Raw genomic sequence first — 19,447 nt, 5'->3', positions numbered from 1 at the left:
TCTTCACTGGTGGAGGCCAGGAGAGGCTGCCCATCCCTTCCGAAGAAGATGAAAGGGAGGCCAGGAGAAGCTGCCAATTCCCACCGAAGCAGGAAGAAGGGCTCGACCAGCGGAGGCCAGGAGATGCTGCTCATCCCAGCCAAGCAGGGGGAAGGACTTGACCGGCGGAAGCCTGGAGACTCTGCCCATCCCCTCCGAAGCAGGGGGAAGAGCTAGACCACCGAAGCAGAGGAAGGGCTCGTCCTGGGGGGACTAAAAGAATCTTCCCATCCCTGACGAAGCAGGAGGAAGGGCCCGACCGGTGGGTGCTAGAAGAGTGCCCATCCCCGCTGAAGCAGGGGGAAGGGCTTGACCGACGGGGGCCAGGAGAGGCTGCCCATCCCTGCCGAAGCAGGAGGAAGAGCTCGACTGGTGACAGCCAAGAGAGGCTGCCCATCCTCGCCTAATCAAGTGGAAGGGCTCCACCGGCAGAGGCCAGGCTGCCCATCCCCGCCGAATCATGTGGAAGAGCTCCACCAGCTGAGGCCAGGGGCTGCCCATCCCCACTGAAGCAGGAAGAAGGGCCTCACTAGCAGAGGCCAGATGCTACCCATCCCCACCAAAGCAGTAGGAAGGGCTCCACCAGCAGAGGCTGCCCATCACGGCCAAAGGAGGTGAAAGGGCTCCGCAGGCAGAGGCCAGAGGCTGCCCATCTTTGTCAAACAGAAGGAAAGGCTCCACCGGCAGAGACCAGAGGCTTCCCATCCCCGCAGAAGCAGGAGGAGCAGCTCCACCGGAAGAGGCCATCAGCTGCCCATCCCTGCCAAAGCATGTGGAACGGTTCAACCTGCAGAGGCCACATGCTGCCCATCCCCGGCAGAGCCCAGAGGCTGCCCATCCCTGCCAAAGCAAGAGAAACGGCTCCATTGGCTGAGGCCAGATGCTGCCCATCCCCGGCAGAGGCCAGAGCTGCCTATCGTTGCCAAAGCAGGAGGAACGGCTCCACTGGCTGAGGCCAGAGCCTGCCCATCCCCGCCAAAGCAGAAGGAATGGCTTCACTGGTGGAAGCCAGGAGAGGCTGCTCATCCCTTCCGAAGAAGATGAAAGGGTTTCACTGGTGGAGGTCAGGAGAGGTTGCCCATCCTGTTAAAGCAAGATCATGGGCTTCACTGTTGGAGGCCAGGAGAAGCTGCCAATTACCACTGAAGCAGGGGGAAGGGCTCGACCAGTGGAGGCCAGGAGATGCTGCTCATCCCTGCCGAAGCAGGGAGAAGGGCTAGACCACTAAAGCAGGAGGAAGGGCTCGACCGAGGGGCTAGAAGATTCTGCCCATCCCCGCTGAAGCAGGGGGAAGGGCTCGACCGGCAGGGGCCAAAAGAGGCTGCCCATCCCCGCCCAAGCCGGGGGAAGGGCTCGACCAGCGGGGGCCAGGAGAGGCTGCCCATCCCCACCAATGCAAGAGTATGGGCTTCACTGGCGGAGGCCAGGAGAGGTTGCCAATTCCCGCTGAAGAAGGAAAAACGGCTCGACTAGCACAGCCCAGGAGAGGCTGCTCATCCCCGCCGAAGCCGGGGGAAGGACCTGACCGGCAGATGCCAGGAGACTGCCCATCCCCGCTGAAGCAGGGGGAAGGGCTTGACTGCTGAAGCAGAAGGAAGGGCTCGACCGGTGGAGGCCTGGAGAGTCTGCCCATCCCCGCCGAAGCAGGGGGAAGGGTTCGACCGGTGGGGGCCATGAGAGTCTGCCCATCCCCGCTGAAGCAGGGGGAAGGGCTAGACCACCAAAGCAGGAGGAAGGGCTCGACCGGGGGGGCTAGAAGATTCTGGCCATCCTCGCTGAAGCAAGGGGAAGGGCTCGATTGGTGGGGGCTAGAAGAGTCTGCCCATCCCCGCTGAAGCAGGGGGGAAGGGCTCGACCGGCGGGGGCCAGGAGGAGAGGCTGCCCATCCCCGCCGAAGCAGGGGGAAGGGCTCGACCGGCGGGGGCCAGTGTTAAGAATGCAGAAGTCTGTAGAAATGATTATGTAGGGAATAAGTTAGCTAGGAAAATTTACTAGTAGATTTATGGTAGATGAAGGCGAAGGAGAGGTAGAGTGGGAGGTAGAAACTGAATGCAAAATAGGATGTTTGAAAAGTGAGGCCCATAAAACCAGCGCCTTCGACACAACAAAATGTGATGAGGCAAGTTGTAATTGTTGAACCTTGACCCATCAAGTGGGTGGTTACGATGGATCATGGCACCCACTAGGATTCGCCCTGGGGTGGAACCGGAAACTGTAGGCATTCAAGATCAACCAATTACGACAAACTAGGGTGTTCTCCAGTAGCAAAGGAGGAGTCTGAAACTCAGAAAGAGGTTTAGACCTCTTTTGAAAGGACAAAAAAGTTTAGTTAGAAACTCACCTCTGGACGCAAATCATGTGTCAGTTGATACTACGGTTACCCTGCATATATTGTGAGTTTGTGTGTGTTATAATAATAATTAAGAAAGAAAATATGGTGTTTAACTTGCCAAGAATCCAATTAAACGAATCTATGCCAAAGCCTCCTGAGAAAGTGGATCAATGAAAAGAATTAAATTAAATTAATTGAGAATCTGCAAGACGTCCAGAAACACTTAAGTATTCTACAAGGTATAACAATAAGTTCCTAAGAAAGATCTAAAATCAACAAACAAGCAAAATAGCTGAAAGATACCCCCATATAACAAATCTAAAAGGGAAACAGATACAAACCAACACTACAAAAAGAAAAAGACTTAATAACGCAAAGAAAAACGAAACTCTAACACCAGGAGAGGCTGCCCATCCCCGCCGAAGCAGGGGGAAGGGCTCGACTGGGGGGGACCAGGAGAGGCTGCCCATCCCCGCTGAAGCAGGGTGAAGGGCTCAACCGGCGGGGGCCAGGAGAGGCTGCCCATTGCCGCTGAAGCAGGGAGAAGGGCTCGACCAGCGGGGGGCCAGGAGAGGCTGCCCATCCCCGCCAAAGCAGGGGGAAGGGCTCGACTAGCAGGGGCCAGGAGAGGCTGCCCATAGCTGCCAAAGCAGGGGAAGGGCTCGACTAGCAGGGGCCAGGAGAGGCTGCCCATAGCTGCCAAAGCAGGGGGAAGGGCTCGACTAGCAGGGGCCAGGAGAGGCTGCCCATAGCTGCCGCAAAGCAGGGGGAAGGGCTCAACCAGCAGGGGCCAGGAGACTACCCACTTGGTGGTTTACAATAATTGCGCCGAAGCAGGGGGAAGGGAGACGACGGCGGGGACCAGGAGAGGCTTGCCCATCCCTGCCAAAGCATATATATATATATATATATATATATATATATATATATATATTATATATATATATATATATATATATATATATAATATATATATTTTTGTGAAGCACTAAAATATATATATATATATATATATATATATATATATATATATATATATATATATATATATATATATATATATATATATATATTGGTGTATGTACGTATAGTGAAGCACATAAAATAAATATTTCTAGTATTTAATCCATGTCACAGTTTGTGGGAAAGTGTAAAAAGTGTGATTACATTAATATTCATTGCAAAGGTATCTTTGTAATTTCTCAGTGTCCAGTAGAGCAATAGGTTTTTACTAATATCCAAAGAGGGGTGTGAGCAGTTTCTTGGCCCACATAAGGTAAGGGAGAGGCTGGAAGTGTAGAGAGAGTGAGAGAGAGATGGGAGGGGTGTTTGGAAGGGGAGGGGAGGGGGCGAGGAAGGCCTATTTTGGAGGTAAGAAAGGAGAAGTGGAGGAGAAAGATTGACGTGTCCCTTTCCTTATTTAGCTGCTCTCTCTCTCTCTCTCTCTCTCTCTCTCTCTCTCTCTCTCTCTCTCTCTCTCTCTCTCTCTCTCTCTATGGATTATGTACATCCTTCAATTCATGCGCGAGGTTGTCAGTCTCCAGGGAGAGATCAAAATGTCAGTGTCAGTGTACAGGAGCTTAACTCTATCACCATACAGTTTTTGAAGGACGTCATAACGGAAATTGTACATCATGTCCTTAGCCAGCTCCATTATGCTGAACCCGACATAGATCGGGGATTCTGCTGTAACGGTCTCTCTGCAGTGATTCACAAAGTATCGTTGATTGTTCAACCTTTCAAAGGACTTGTATGTGTGCTTAGACACATTTCTAAGTAGTGAGGGTTCATCGGTGGTAACAACTATCCTGGTGGAATAGTTCAAAGTGTTTTTAATGGTCACGCCAAAAAGACCGTTCATCAAGATTTTGATGGTGTTCCTCTTTTCAGGGTCTGAGTCTTTCGCTCTCCTCTCCGCATTCTCTGTAATGTATCCCTTAAGTAAAGTCCTTGTTTGAACTTGTAAAATTTTCTTATCACGCCGACTTCTAGACTGAGTCTTATTAATGTTTGCAACAGGAGAAGGCAAATTAAGTGGTTTTGCATTGTCAAGTGTGTGCCAATTTTTTTATGGTGCTTCACATTAAACTTTTCCAATAGGCTTTTAGTGTAAGGGAATAGATCTTAGAGGGTTACGTTTATGTGATGTATAGGTGATGTATAGCTAGAGGCAACTCATCCATCCTGAGAGCGACGTCATCCCTAACCTTCTTAGTATTGAGGAGGATGAAATAACCATGTTCTCTCTGCGAATTGATGGATGTGATATCGCTGGCGGTAAACCTCTCTAGTTCAGTGGGGGAAGGCTCCATTATTTCATCCAAAGACATTTTATATCTGCTCTTCACTGTAGGATAAAGACTGGTAAAATCAATGTACAGCATATATGATTGGCGGTCACCAGCTTTAAATTGTGGGTTTAACTCAGGGTTGTTCGCTATGGCGTGCCTTTGGACTAGACTGCAGAAACCGCCTCTGATGTTGTTAGCGATCAGTTGGTAAGTTTCTCCATCAGAAATTAGGGGGAGGCGCGTTCCCGAAGTGTGGAGAAAAGTGTCTAGAGAGAGGAAGGTAGACGTTAAATAGTGAACTGGGTACAGTCCAAACTGTATAAGTTGCCTTCCTCCAAGCTAAGTTAACATCTCCCAATAATCCCACGTCCATGAGAAGGTATAAAACGGTGTAATCCAGTAAGTTAAAACAGTTTGCAGCATTCCACACTTTGCAGACGTGTTCATATCCTTCACAGGGTATGCTTTCCCCTGTCAGCGAGGAACTGAAACACACTTTGGGAGGGATGCTGGGTTTTTGCAACACTTCGAAACCTGTGACGAGGTCATAAGGATAGTACTGTTTACCTGTGCTCAAAACTAGTTTGGTGCACTCGTCGAGATATCTAGATAACATACGGCGTATGATTTTCAGAGCTCCTTTCTGCTTGATGTGACTCGATGCGAGACTGAAAAGCGATCCTCTGATTATGTGGACACTGTCAATCAATCTGATGTTGCCAGTTTTAAGTGAATAAAATGTGCCTCCATCAAGTTTCAAGATTTTGAAGTTATGCTTGACGGCTGCTTCTTTCAAGATGAGTGCTGCATCGTAAGACAAATTGTGTACTAACACTGGTAGGGCTCTGTCTGTATATTTAAAATTAAAATTGCACTTCCTGCAAAATGCGCACACATATATGTCTATCGGTTTGTAGTGCGCGTGATGCAGCACTTTGATAGTGTTATTGGTGGACTCAATATTGCAAATTTTGTAGTGTGTAGCCTGTTCAAACTGGCGGCTTGTTTCAGAGGTCATGCTGATTTTGTTTGCCACCATCGTCTCACGTATCCTGGCCCAATCTTTGGCTATTTTTACCAGAAAATCGTCGACGCAACGTTCACCTACACCTACTCTGTGCGTACAGTATTCATCGCTTCTGCCGTCGAACGATTCCATAGCAATATGCATATGCTTTCTGCTTTGACACAACTCTCTGGTATTCATCCGTGTCAGGCTATCTGTTGAACACTTCAAAATCTAAGAAGGTGATGTGCAAGGTTTTATTCAGTGCCTTCACTTTTTCAAACTGTTTAAATTGGTCGAGCACTGGGTATAGAACTGTGGTTCGGGTTGAACAACTTCGGGTGTGGGCATCGTGAATGGCGGGGGTATTAAACAAGGTTAGACAGTGATAACACATGCCACCTGTGTATTCTCTCCTCGTTGCCCTTACCCCATGGTGGAATGTCTTCTCATATGCGAACATGTTTTTGATGAGTACAAGGTGGTCATCTGTGATTAGCAGTAGAGTGACAAGTTGGGGACATGACATGTTACCCCTCTTCCCTCTTTTCTACTGAGATGCACAGTCCAATGTTCTTTCTGATGTTTTCCCATGACCAGTTCACACAATTTGTACATAAAAATGTTAAGGTTGTTGTCTTTTCCAATGTCTTGAAGGAGTTGCTGTTCAGTGACATGTCGGGTGTGTCTTTTCCAATGTCTTGAAGGAGTTGCTGTTCAGTGACGTGTCGGGTGTGTATATAATGCTGATCCAATTTGTCCTTTTCCAGTTTTTCACATCCCTGGTGAGGTTTTTACCTGGTGTGTTGTGGTTTTTCCTGAGTAGCACATAAGCTATGCTGTAATGACGCAGTTGTATCCGGATTCGATGTTGACGACTTGGCTGACGCCCCTGACTCCCACGGGAGAATCTTAAAAGTTTGCTATGTTCACCACTTCTTGCCGCAAGATGCGGATTTGTACACTGTGTAGTGACGTGATGCGCCAACCTGAACCCTCACTTAAGTTGAGACTGTCTTCAAGGTTGCTCGCCACATATTCAATAGCTTCATCTAGCGATTCATACACTGTATCCACCAATGTTAGCATGTGTGGAGTATTAACATAAAAAGAACCCATTTCATGGTTGGTACCACTGCCACTCACCATTCTCTGCCTGGTGATGATGATGCACAGGTATAACATGATAGAATTTATACCCCTCTCCTGGAGTGTTCACAAGACGTCCTCAGCGAGCTGTGTTCTGTTAATTCTGAGTGCCGTTGTCATGTCAATGTGCATTCCTACTGCAGTTGAATAAGTGATAGTACTCACAATTCGGTTGGCCTCCTCTCCTTCCCTGTTGAGCAGTGCCTGCAGTTGTTTGGCACCTCCTACTTGACAGTGACCTCCTCTTGACAATGTTTCCCTCACATTTTCCCCATTCGATGGAGTTGCAACAGTGTTCGCGGTGGATCCTTCTTTCAACGTTGACAGCAGACTCAGCAGTCCTCTGGGTAGTCCAAGCCTTTGGTGGTGTATATATATGCCACAGCAAAGGAATTTCAATGGAGCTGTCACTCTAGTGTCATTGCAGCTGTTACTGGTGTAATTACCCATGTCTGCTGTGGAGATGTTGTGGAGTAGAGCAGCCTGTTGGTGTACCGATTTTGCTGATGCTTGAGCTTATATACCGGCATTAGCAATTGTAAATGTCTTTTTTACATCAGGTCTCAGGGATTAACTCACATCAATGAAACCTGCAGAATTATCAGAGTGTATTATCACGTTCTGAATTTTTTTGTGAAGAACACTTTTCAGGTGTTCTTGATAGTATATTGGTGAGTTTTTTTTATGATTTATTTAACATTTCAAATTCATTAAATGTTTTTCGTGTGGTATGGGTGCCACCAAATGATAAGTTTAGAGTTCTTACTTTGGGATTAAGGACCAAATTATTTACCTCCAAGGTTCATCACACCCATTCAGAACTGATAATACTAAAGATCACTTCATAAACACTAAAACGGTCCATGGTTTTTACCATTAGGATACATATATGACAATTACTAGACACTTGGGCAAATTGAGGAACTAAATAAGAGTACTCAAATCTAAAATTAAAGGTTTATTCACCAAAGAAGCCTACACCTGGAGATACGAACCTGTAAGAATCATAGTACAGAATAATAATACCTTTAATAAATGGGTAATATAATTGGCTAAGCAGTTAAACATAAATACACTACAAATCTTACATTGATATGCGTTTCCAGGGGAATGTTCTTGTAGAATAGATGCAGGATGTCTATGGTATCTGATGGGGTTAAAGGTGCTCGTACGAAGTTATCGAGAGACGAGATTACTACCAGAAGTACTAACTGTCCTGGCATGAGAATATTATTTGTAGGACGACTTGCAAAGGGCACAGTGTAAGTTACGACGAGAACCATCTGATACTCCAGCAACAAGGAAAATGACGAGGACGAGGACTTTCTGTTTCTAACGACGAAGGGCTTACAGGGCTACGAGTCACTTGAGGAGTGATTACGTACTGCTTACTGCTGGTGAGGACTCACCAACCTACTCACTGACTGACTTGCCGTTTCTTCTGACGAAGGACTGGCAGGACTACAGGTTACTTTAGGAGTGTTAACGTACTGCTTGCTGCTGGTGAGGACTCACCAACCCACTCACTGATTGAATTCCTTCGTTCGCCTCCGATTTTACCTCGGTTTGGGAAGAAATAAGCATTGAAGTTAACTGCCGCCGGCAAAGGACTCAACAACTAGTTCTCTTGTCTGAGAAGTTACAGTACCTTAATGCTTACGGGTCCTTTCTCCCGTTATATTTAAATAATAATAATTCTAAACTTATCATTTGGTGACAGTATGTATGCAGGTGGTTACAATCATCTTTTTATCACCCTCATATGAGGTTTTGCTAAATGGTATATTGTGTTGTGTGTGTGTTATGTGTATGACACTGGACGTGGAGACGGATTATCGAGCTGTGATAGCTGCGTTGTGTTGTGTCCCTCGTGTGAATGCACACCATCGGGATTTGACATATTGTGCACCTGGCAGTGAGCCACAGAGAAATGGTGACTGTTGTGGGTGCTTCTCAGTTGCTTATCTGAATTTGAATGGAGTTCAGAAATCTTTTTGCATTCATGCTATCAGGTGATGTGACATGTTGTGCACCTGGCAGTGAGTCATGAAGAAAGTCAGGTTAAGGGACTTATAATATATTTTACTCGTATTCATATCTTTTCAAATGCTCATGTGGGTTAGGTTAGGTTAAGGGACTTAGAATTTGTTGCTCATATTAATATTTTTCATATACTCATGTGAGTTAGGTTAGGATAGGTTAGGTTAAGGGATTTAGAATTTTTTCCTTCATATTTATGTTTATGTGAAATGGACGTTTTTCATCTGTACAGTGTATCTTCAGCCAAAATGGGGTTGGGTATTTCACGTGGGTTAGGTTAGGTTAGGTTAAGGGAAATTGGAATTTTTTCCCTCATATTCATATTTGTGTGAAATGGGGGTTTCTTCATCCGTAGAGTATATCTTAAGCCAAACGGGGTTGTGTATTTCACGTGGGTTAGGTTAAAGGACTCAGAATTTTTTCACTCAGTAGGTTAGGTTATGGACTTGGAATTTTTTCACTCAATGAGTTAGGTTAGGTTGGGTTAGTTTAGGTTAAAGGACTTAGAATTTTTACACTCAGTGGGTTAGGTTAGGTTAGGTTGGGTTAGGTTAGATTCAGGGACTTATAATTTTTCACTAATATTCATATTTATGTGAAATGGTGGTTTTCTCATCAATAGAGTATATCTTGAGCCAAAATGGGGTTGAGTACTTTCAAAGGGTCGAGCGAATGGGTCAGGTTAGGTTAGGTTAGGTTAAGGGACTTAGAATTGTTTTGCTCAGTGGGTTAGGTTAGATTACTTTAAGGGACTTCGAATTTTTTCACTCATATTCATACTTATGTGAAATGGTGGTTTTTTCAACCGTTGAGTATATCTTGAGCCAAAATGGGGTTGGGTATTTTCAAGGGGTCGAGCAAAACCATGGTACTCCTATCCTACGAGTTCTGCATGACCCATTTTGGAGTTGTTATGGTCAACGTACGTGAGGTTAAGATAAAGGCGACCTTATGGGGTTTATCGCCTGTGAGCCGAATGGGGTCGGGTGTTGAGGTTGAGCTGAAATGGGATCTTTTACCCTATTCGATATATCGATATCTTTGACTCTTGTTTATAATATTGGCTATCAAATCTGGTAGTTGCTCTCATCTGTATATATTACCTGTATATTTTTTTATGGTTAGAGTGGATTTTACACATCATTGCCATTAGACAAAAGGACAACTCTAATTTTCTGTGGTGTATCTTCTTGACTTTATTCTGTATCTTGATTATCTCTTTGCTTTCAACACTGTAATCAAATGTAATTGTTTAATCATTTCAACTGCAGAAAATTTTTTAACTTTAAAAAATTATAATGCTTTTTATATTTTCTTACTCTATTACTCACAAGTAGATAATGATACCCTGAGATTAGTTCTACGAAATGGTACCAACTTACCAAAAACTGACATGAGTGCACGTATAGTATAGCTCGTTGATTTGCTGCATGTTATCCTCTCTTGCTTGCTGTGACTAGAAAAACAAAGCAGTAAGCACTGGACAAAAAAGATAAAACAAAATGCTAAAAGTATATTCATTTAGAAACTTTCAGTCTCAAACTCGCAGTAAATTTAAAAACGAGTTATACAGTGTTATTAAGCAAGTTGGTCAAGATCTGATTAGGCGGCTTTCTTCCCTTTTTCATTAACCCTGACATATCAGTGGATATAAGAAACCTGTCACAAGATCTGATTGGACGGTTTTCTTCCGGGACAATTGGTGGCTTACTTTAAAACAGTATTATTATTATTTCAGTAGATGAAACCTATTCACAGAACACAGGGGACATTGACTTGAAATTCAAGGTTCCAAAGAATGTTGTGTGCAACCTCCCACTGCAAAGACCCCACACTGCAGCAGGAACTGATTATGATGCAGGACCAGTGACTTTTATATCACTCTGCGGGAGACGCGAATCCGCGACATCTGAGTGGCATCCCACAACACTAGCTACTATACCAGTGGACCAAGAAGCTGGGAACTGCTAATTGCTAACTGTTAACTGACTAATGAATTCGGTCCTAAGTCTGTTTGAGCTCAAAGTGTCAACATCAAACATACAAACAGTAAAACCAAAGTAATATCTAGAGAAAAGTTGACTTAAGAGTCAGTAGGATCCCAACTGTCCTCAGCGTAAATCTAAGTATCTCATGGATGCAATAGTTAAAATCTTGCCTACAGTCAAGGTAGAGTGTCACAGCTGACCTCACACAAAAGAGACCACACAACATGATAGTTATTAAAAGAGAAAAATAAAATACTCGTAGAAGCATGAGTCTTGAAATGGAGAGACCCACAGCTATGTATATCATGTACATATATTTAAAGATAAAATATGTAGAGTGTTGACGGGTAACTGACTGAAAAGGGGAAATCGAACAGTTTCCCTAATGCTTTCTGGCCAGATTTATCTTTAAATAACTGTGGATTTGTTTCTCCATGGTAAATGATTTTTTTCAAAAATTATTTCACAAAACAACTAAATTTCCCCTGACGAAATCAACAAGCACCTGTGGTATTATTGTTTAAAATCTAATCGCTATATTGAATCATAAATACTTTTAATCAATGTAGCATTTAACAGACACAGATTGGCTTCCTGAAGGCGATGGTGGACGTGTGGTTAGCACAACATGGCTCTTCGCGTCCCTCGTCTTCATCTCCTCGTACAGTGGAATTCTGACGGCAATGCTGACCATACCGAAAGTAACCATACCCATCGACTCTCTTTCCGACCTTGTCCAACAGACGAAATTACCTTGGCGTCTTGAGGCTGGTGCCATGATTCAGCCTTATCTACAGGTGAGGTTTGTCCCCGCTTCGGTATTCCACAATCTTTTTCATTTCAATGCGTAATTGATTCGTTTTCCTTACCATCAGTAATGCTAGCAATTCAGACGTGTCTTCATTGATTTCATGCATGTATATGTGCATATATATGTATGTATGTATGTATGTATGTATGTATGTATGTATATATGATATATATATATATATATATATAGATATATATATATATATATATATATATATATTTATATATATATATTCTAAGAAATCACAAAAGTAAGCACGTGATTTTGTTTATTAGCTGAAGCTACAAGGAAATAAAAAAAAGGAATAGACAGAATGCTGAGTACTTTCTTGTATTTAACACATCTTCGCACCTGGCACTCTGTCTTTTCTTTTTTTAAATGTTTCAGCGGCTTCAGCTAATATATATATATATATATATATATATATATATATATATATATACTATATATATATATATATATATATATATACACGTATATATATATATATATATATATATATATATATATATAGTATATATATATATATATATATATATATATATATATATATATATATATATATATATATATATATATATATATATATATATATATATATATCTTCATGAACCTATATATGGAAAGCTAATAAGCATCCCATTTTACCGACTGCATACTGCACTATTCACCACCACCTATCTTGCAAGCATTTTTGCTCTTCCTGTATATTCTAGCTTCTCCTTCCGAAACATTTTTCACACCTTTTAAATAACCTTCGCATGATAAGGGAGGTTCTCTTTATCCCTGTCTCATGGACTGACTTGTAATATATCAAGGTGAAATTCAGATAGACCTAGTCCTAAACGCCAATACAGCTTTCTTCAAATTGCAGAAAAAGACTGAGCTAAGAGAAAAAGAAATAAATAACTAAACAACAACAAATCAGTCATATAAGTTAGGACAATTTTAGTTAGTTATCCTGGCATAGGATATTCAATATTTTCTTACAGAAAAATGTTATTGAAGAGTTACTGAAGGATACAGAGTTAACAAGGTGTGATCCGACCTCCAACTTACCTTGGATGCGTGCAAGATTTTCCCCACAAGCATAAGTTGTGAAAATTATATTCCCAACTTAACGTAAATTAAAACGTGCCAAAATCTACGGTCAAACAGATTCTTGTTTCACCAGACTTTTATAGGCCTTTCCACTCTTCCACAGACCTTTCCTACCCACCCCGCTCCCCCCACAAAAATAACAACGAGAACTAGAACATGACAAAGAACAAAGTAGTTTATATGCTTACTCCCGAGTAAGCGAGAACAGATTCTAACTGTAACTTGAGCCAAATAAGTGCTAGGTTTATTTTTTTCGTTATCTAGTTCTCTGACGATGAGATCCACAGAAAAGGTTTCTACCTGATGTCTGGCACGACTCCAGACTGCTGGTCATCTCGACAGGCCATAGCTGATGGAAAGTACGCCGTCATTTGTGACCAGACTTCGATTAAGAAAGTCATTTCGTGGGATTTCAGGTTTGATATGAATTTTTATTTATTTATTGAAGGTGAATTTCTGCTATCTTTTTACTTAATTGACATAATATTTTTTTTTATAGTTACTGCTGATTTGAATTTCTCACTGATTGTCATAGACATTGTTAGTGGTTTTGGCAGGGAAGACTAATTAATTCATTGTATATATATATATATATATATATATATATATATATATATATATATATATATATATATATATATATATATATATATATATATATATATATATATATTACACACATATATATGCATATATATATATATATATATATATATATATATATATATATATATATATATATATATATATATATATATATATATATGTGTGTGTGTGTGTGTGTGTGCGTGTGTGTATAATTTTATCTAGTCGCCTTGAAACTGTTGGAGGCTCATGATAAGCCTGCTTGAAGAGGACTGCAAGAAAATCAAACAAATTCGCTGTCATACTAAGATTTTTTGCCAGAGGAATCAATTAACCAACATTTATAAAACACAGATAGCGTTAAATGTTTCACGAACCGGTATTAATTAAAACTTATACCTGTAGCATTTGCCTTAATTATGAAGAATTTCATTAGGCCATAAATGTGACAACAGCATTGTATATATATATATATATATATATATATATATATATATATATATATATATATATATATGAATAAATAACTTGATCACGAAGTATATAAAACGTGATGCTATGTATAAATAAAGGTTTTTTGCCACGAAGGAAAAAATGAAAAAGTGAGATAGCCAAGTACTTTACTGAGGCAAACTGATTTTACAGAGAACAACATAGTCAAAAGAAGGCTTAATATACAAACTGACACTACAAGATTAGCAGTAAGGGCGATTTTCACTCTACAGAAAGGAGGAGTCGCCTGAGGGTAGCCACACCTTGAAGGATACACGCAGTAAACAAGTGATTCTTCCAGAAAACAGTACATTTTGAAAAAACACGGGAGCATATACAATTTAATATCATGAATTCTTACACAAATTTTCCCAAACAAATTATTATTAATGAAAAGACGAAAGAAAATATAAATATATATATATCGAGCAAGAGAAAGAGGGAGAGAGAATATCAAACCAGAGAGAGAGAGAGAGAGAGAGAGAGAGAGAGAGAGAGAGAGAGAGAGAGGATAAAAATGCCTAAAAATGTGCTTAGCTTACCGAAAGTACTTGGCTATCTTGCTTTTTCATTTTTTCCTTCATGGCAAAAAACCTTTATATATATATATATATATATATATATATATATATATATATATAGTATATGTATATATGTATATATATATATATATATATATATATATATATATTATATAGAGAGAGAGAGAGAGAGAGAGAGAGAGAGAGAGAAATATATATATATATAGATAGATAAATAGATAGATATATATTTTATATATATATATATCTAGTAGATATCTATATATAGAATATATAGTATAGATAGATCTATATATCTATATATATCTGTATGATCTATATCATATTACTATATTATTATACATATGTATATATATATATACTATATATACCACACCATATATATATATATATACTATTATAATATATATACTATATATATATATCTATGGTATATTCCACACAGCATATATATATATATATATTATATATATATTATTATTATATATATATATTACACAACATTATTATATATATAAGACACATATATATATATATATACACGCATTAATATATATATATATACATATATTGACTGGTAAAAAACGTGTTCTGTAACAACAGAATTCCATCTAATAAAAGGGAGCCCATAAAAAACACCAAAATGTAGAGAGAAAAGTACTATATTTCAGAGACTGCTGGTCTCTCTCTTCAGGTATATACCTGAAGAGAGAGACAGGCAGTCTCTGAAATATAGTACTTTTCTCTCTACATTTTGGTGTTTTTTATGGGCTCCTTTTATTAGATATACATATATATATATACATATACATATATATATATATATATATATATATATATATATATATATATATATATATCTTGGGATTAGACCATCTTTTAACAAGTCTTGTGAAAAGGATTGCTGCATTCAGCTCCATTAATTTTGTATAGAGTCTTCTCTATGTTGCTGAAAACTGGCAAGCAACGTGCCAAAGGGGATCGTCAAATCCAGTGTAGTCATATTGAATAATTTTTATTACTGCTATATACATATATTACTGTAATAATCTTTCTCTCTCTCTCTGACGTTTCGCCCAGATCTGCCAGGGCATGGTCACAGCGATGGTTGCTGGAGGACTGAATCTTAGTGTTGTTGTTGTTTTTGATTAAGCTGACCTTGTGTCAGCACGGGCTCTTGCTCACAGAGCAGCCCGTAAATTGGAATCTTAGTGTTGTTGTTGTTTAAGATTAAGCTGGCCTTGTGCCAGCGCGGGCTCTTGCTCACAGAGCAGCCCGTAATATCTTAGTGGTGAGTCCTTCACTATATATCATGGTCGTGCGGGCGCTCACGGATGCTCCTGCAAGGACCGGAGGGTGCTCGACTTTTCATTGGCTGGCGGACAGGCGTCGGAAACTCTCGAGGCGCGTTGATCTTCTCAGGTGTGTTGCGTCACCTGGAGCCGGGTTTTCATTGGCTGCGACCGTGGTGACGCAACTCCTGGTATTTCTACCAACCTCTTCGATATTAGCCCCGTCCTGGGTGCTGGTGTTCTCGTCTGGAGGGGGGAGGCTGGGTGGCTGGGTTCTTACACAGGTGGCAGCGGGAAGGGTTCCTGTGTCGTATTATGGAAGGGTTTTTGCTCGAGGATAAATAATGCCTCAAGAGGCGTAGGCGTCGCTGATCGGGGGCTCTTCCAATTATCTTGTGTGTTTTTTACGATATCCTCACGCACGACGTGCTGTTGGTGGGCGGTGAGGGCGTGGTGTTTTATGGCACCGTTCTGGCGTCGTACAGGAGATCCTCTTAGACAGACGTAACGTTGTCATACCGATATAAACTCCAGGACATCCTTGGATAGGGCATGTGTACTGGTAGACGACGTTATTCTGCTTCAGGGGATCTCCTGCAGGCGGGGTAGGGTTATTTCTCATAATCAGGTCCCTTGTTCTCCTGTTCTTATAATAGATATAATGAGAGAGCTCTTCCCTTCCTCCACGGGGGGCGGGGGTGACGTTCTCTTCTACAATCTTCTTAAGGCATCTCTCCTCTTCTTTGTATCCGTGTGCATGAAGGACTTGTAGAAAATACGATATCCTCGGAGGGGGGATTCTCTTTATTCTCTCCGTCCATGTACCATTTGTTTAAGGCTGTTCTGGTCTCCCTGTTGATCAGCTTGTTGGTAGTAACCGTTATTAATCATCATTTGTGAGGCTCGGTCCCCTTCTGCGTGGGTGTCCTGCCACGCTGAACAGTGCGTTAAGGCCCTCCTCACGAAGGCCCTGACGGTGGTGGTCTTGAACCTCGCAGGATACTCACTCTCTCCATTTAAGCAAAGTCCCAAGTTAGTAAGATTTGGTGTAGACGGTGGTGGTCATCTTCGGGGTAGTCTTCGTCGTAGGACGTCGAGAAGGGGAGCCGATCTTCGCTGCTAAATTCAATTGTGAAATTAAGGGCGCTGTTGCGCAGGAAACTGCTGGCGAAGGGCTTCAACCTCTTCCTCGGAGTCAGCTTGAACAAATATGTCATCGATGTATCTGGCATACGTCCGGGGACATCGGTGCTGCCCACCTGTGTAAGGAAGACCCAGCCCCCCCCCCCCCCCCCCCCCCTCCAGACGAGAACACCAGCGCCCAGGACGGGGCTAATATCGAAGAGGTTGGTAGAAATACCAGGAGTTGCGTCCACCACGGTCGCAGCCAATGAAAACCCGGCTCCAGGTGACGCAACACACCTGAGAAGATCAACGCGCCTCGAGAGTTTCCGACGCCTGGCCGTCAGCCAATGAAACTTATATCAGTAATATATGTATATAGCAGTAATAAAGATAATTCAATATGACTACACTGGATTTGACGATCCCCTTTGGCACATTGCTTGCCAGTTTCAGCAACATTGAGAAATCCTTAATCAAGAAAATAGAGAAGACTCTATACAAATTTAATGGAGCTGATGCAGCAATCCTTTTCAACAAGACTTATATATTATATATATATATATATATATATATATATATATATCTATATATAATAGATACATATATATAATATATATATATATATATATATATATATATATATTATAAATTATAATAGTATATATATATATAGATATATATATATACTATATAATATAAATATATATATATTATATATTATATATATATATATATATATATGTGTATATATATACATATACATACATATATAATGCTTTGTCACATTTATGGCCTAATGAAATTCTTCATAATGAATGCAAATGCTACAGGTATAAGTTTTAATTAATACCGGTTCGTGAAACATTTAACGCTATCTGTGTTTTATAAATGATGGTTAATTGATTCCTCTAGCATAAAATCTTAGTATGACAGGGAATTTGTTGATTTTCTTGCAGTTCTCTTTAAAATTGTCGTTATGCTTAAAACTTTACCTTTTGTGGTATCCTCAGAACTAAACGTGTATATGACTTTATAAATTATAATCAAGGTATTTATTTGTCTAGATGTATCCGGCGTTCCTGCGTTCCGTCGTCTAGAAATGTGCAACAATTAAGGAAGTCTCTGTGTTTTTACAATAACAGTAAATTTTTACAATTCCATCTTATCGTTTAATCTTTATTGAATAGTTATTTTATTTAAGTGGCATATCCTCTCCTGAATAATCAAAACAAAAGGAAACGACAAAAAAGAAAGAAAAATCTTGAACAATAAAAATTTCATACTAAAAAAAGTTGATTGTGTGAATTTTCTCCTCACAAGAGGTTACAATTTCTGCGAGTAAGGTGTGACAACAATTAATTTCTCTGTCATTTATTGCTAGAGTCTGAAAGATTGTAGAATCATTCATGTTAATGTCAGAATATCTATTATTATTATTATTATTATTATTAATTATTATTATTATTAATTATTATTATTATTATTATTATTATTATTACGATGAACGGAAATACTTAAAAAAAATAACCTTACTATACAATCAATGAACTTTATTGTAAGCTAAAATAAATGCATTATCTCAGTTTTCATCCAACCGGTAACATAGCAAAATCAACATCGCTGTTGCTTTAAAGTTCGGAACTAATTTTGATTGCCTTTTGGAAGACTAGGACTTATTTTAAATAGCCTAATAAAGACGATACCTTATGCCAATTCAAGATCTTGCACAGAAGTTACCACGATCTTAAAGATCAATTAAGTGTTCCTAAGAAAGGGATTATAAATTTAAAAGTTGAGTCATGCATATTGCATTTGCAGTCAGATATCTAACTAAAATTCTTTTCCTTTTCAGCACAACTGGGACGTGTCACACGTACATAGGCCGAGAAGCTGTCTATTCAAACATCATGATGTCCATCGCATTTCGCAGAAATTCGTCCTATCTACCTAAGGCTAATAAATTGTAAGTAAAAATTATGAATCAGTTTTCTAATCCTTGATCGCTTCTTACATTTTTTAACAAGTAGGCTACCTGAATGTTTAATGCAATCCTTCGCAAATGCGAAATTGGTGCGACTCTTTTAGTTGTGTTGTCTAAAGTCTCATCAAGAATCCCATGAAAATGCAGGAATATTGCACACCACTTTTTCGAAGAAGTATAGGCATACGCATTCATGCTAAATTCTTATTGAAAGACATATTTTATTCACATTCTCATGTAACGTCTACGCTGACGGTGTAGCCAAATCCTGTACCAGATCATTCCTTTGATAGCTAGATACCTCGCGGGCAATTGCCTCTGTACTTCTATGAAGCATATTCAAGGGGGCCGGCCGGCTAATGCCATTTTTTAAGGACAAGACTTTGACATTCATACCACTTAATAAGGTGACATGGGACATCTCCAAACCGCATATGATTTTTTGCCTCTGACCTTCGGTTTTGTGACGCCAGGGCGATTTACCCCGAAAATAACCATTTTTCAAATTCTATCTCCTCCCTTGATATATAAAAACATCGAGCTCTCACTGGAATCTGCTGCAGCATCGGGCTATTTGAATATGTATATTTTCAGAACAATATGAACACGAGTCTGATCGATCAATCACCATTGGTTTGACTTCCTATTGGCAATTTCCTTAATTTAGTTACTA

Source organism: Macrobrachium nipponense, chromosome 1 (genome assembly GCF_015104395.2).
Source record: "Macrobrachium nipponense isolate FS-2020 chromosome 1, ASM1510439v2, whole genome shotgun sequence".
Lineage (NCBI taxonomy): Eukaryota > Metazoa > Arthropoda > Malacostraca > Decapoda > Palaemonidae > Macrobrachium > Macrobrachium nipponense.
Note: the sequence above shows the minus strand (reverse complement) of the source record.